Source organism: Montipora foliosa, chromosome 8 (genome assembly GCF_036669935.1).
Source record: "Montipora foliosa isolate CH-2021 chromosome 8, ASM3666993v2, whole genome shotgun sequence".
Taxonomy (NCBI): Eukaryota; Metazoa; Cnidaria; class Anthozoa; order Scleractinia; family Acroporidae; genus Montipora; species Montipora foliosa.
This window is the reverse complement of record NC_090876.1, coordinates 4,412,085-4,414,584: the sequence shown is the minus strand read 5'-3', so window position 1 is coordinate 4,414,584 and position 2,500 is coordinate 4,412,085. Positions and strand designations below refer to the sequence as shown.

The following is a 2,500-nucleotide window of genomic DNA, read 5'->3' as shown; positions in this document are numbered from 1 at the left end:
GACACTTAACTCTAACTCTACGACATAACTCTGTGAAAATAAATCTAATAATAGCTGTCCCCGTAATTTCACGTTGTTGTTTTGTGGAGTGCGGCAAAAATGCAAAAATGCACGGAAATTCGTGCTGCACGTGCAGCACGATTATTTTTCCTTTTTTAACCAATGATATTCTTCCATGCTTTGTGGCGTTGTGTTGCCGTAGCCGTTGTTTTTGGTTAAAGCCTAGTTTTCATATGTCGGGAAAATCCCAGACGATCGGGGATTTCGCAGTTTTCCGACAGTCCCAGATTTTGCCGACATATCGGAAAACCGTCAGAGGCTTGTTCTAGATTCTCCCGATAGTGACTTTGGCGGAAAATGGAAAATGCGCCAAAAATTGAAACACGCAATTTAGAGGATTGGTAACAAGCTAAAAACCATCGCAGACGTCCCTGCGGCGTCCCTGAAAGTACAAATTTGAGTTTTCATATGTCGGGAATGATCGCCGATGAACGCAAATATCTGGGACACGTCGGGAAAATAGAAACGCTTTCTATCTTCCCGATTCGTCCCCGACCATCCCAGATTATCGGGGATGTGTACGATTTATGGTTTTCATTAGTCGGCAAAATCTGGGATGGTCGGGAAACTGCGAAATCCCCAATTGTCTGGGATTTTCCCGACATATGAAAACTAGGCTTTTAAGATCTACGACGGCGAAGTTGACGAAAATGTGACGTCATAATATTACTTTAAACTACTGTAATTCTTTGGTGATTATTCCATTTCGTTCACGTGTTACAATGTGGGCGAAGTATCCTAAGAATACGTTGCTACGAGCGGTTTCAAAGTTAAAATAAAGAATGAAGGATTCTCTGTTGCATACATACATATACATACATAACTTTATTTCGATTCGGATTTTTTTTAGAGTAGCAAAGAAATATGCTAGTATCTGCGAATGTAATCTAAAATAACAATGCAAACTACACAATAACAACGATATTAAATTACAATAGCTTAGATTATAATATTACGATAAAACTAAACAAAAGTATGTACAATGAAATAAGACATAATAAAAACTAAAATATATATGACTTGATATTCTTCCTAAAATTAGTTACGCTAGGCGCGGTTCTAAGTTTATTCCAGCATTTAGTAGCAGTGAATTTAAATGAGTTTTTGCCATAGTTTGTAGTGCTCACACGAGGTTGGTACACGAACTTATTTATACCTCTAAGCCCTTGGGTATTGCGTCTCAGAATAAGTGAGAATAAGTAAGGATGAGTAAGGATAAGTAAGCATGCTTACGTTGTCATCAAAACCTCAAATTTGGTGATTTCGCGTCGTTGTTGAGGCCGGTTTACACTGATGGCCGATGAACCTCCGCTTCATAGAAATGAAATCGGTCCGATTCAGTGCAACAGATGTTTTGAAGTCGGACCGACACTCCGAGAGAAACCGCCATGTCAATCAAAGGGTATGCGAGTGAGTAATGCGCATAAATACTTTTAAAATTTAAAAAGCTTCCAAAATGGCGGATGCTAAAAGGACAACAGGAAGGTCTTTTGAGGAAAAATGACACGTTTTTACACAATTTACACGGTATGATTTATCGGCCCGACAAAACCGGGAGACAAATCGTACCGAGTAAACCGACCTTTGTGCAGCTTATGCGCAGAATTTTGTGCTAAAATGCGTGCCACACGTGCAGCATGATCATTTTTCCTCTTGCAATTCTAGCTTTCTTATTGGTTCACTGGATATCGGTTACCAGCCATTATACCTGCGTTTGACCTTTTATGGAAATGAATGTGGCAATTGTAGTACGTGAACGAGACTGAATAATCGCTAAAGACTTATGATAGAGCCAAGTTATATTTTGAGGTAACGTTTTCGTCGACCGTCGCCGGCGTAGATTTTAAACTCGTTGGCGTAGCGGTCGTGGTTTAGTATAAAACTCCCGATTAACTGCAAGCTAACCCTAACCATTTCACGGTCGACGAAAACGTCACCTCAAAATATAACTTGGCTCTATCATAAGTGAAATGGTTAGGGGTGCAGGGATGGCGCAGTGGTGAGACCACTCGCCTCCCACCAATGCGGCCCGGGTTTGATTCCCAGACTCGGCGTCATATGTGGGTTGAGTTTGTTGGTTCTCTACTCTGCACCGACAGGTTTTCTCCGGGTACTCCGGTTTTCCCTCTCCTCAAAAACCAACATTTGACCTGATTTACTTTCATTGTTAATTTCAGTTTATGGTGTCCCCAATTAGCGCTCCAGCGCTAGAACGACTAGACACTTAAATAAAATTCCTTTCCTTTCCTTTCAATTTCTAGCCTGTGTACAGCCGCCCGCTCTCTCAGAAAAAAAGTCGGCGAAGAGCGTCTATGATTTCCGTTGATACCGTAAATGATCTAATGAACGCCCGGGGGGAGTATTGAATGTTTGTGGTGTAACGGTGGGTGCCAAATAGATAAGAGGCGTTTATTATAGAGGAGCGTATATTTCAAGTTAA

The 2,500-nt window shown here is 41.0% G+C and overlaps 1 pseudogene; it reads left to right on the top strand.

The window, feature by feature from the left end:
* LOC138013274 (ATP synthase subunit C lysine N-methyltransferase-like) overlaps positions 1-2,500 on the top strand; it is a 28,583-nt pseudogene that overhangs the window by 26,020 nt on the left and 63 nt on the right.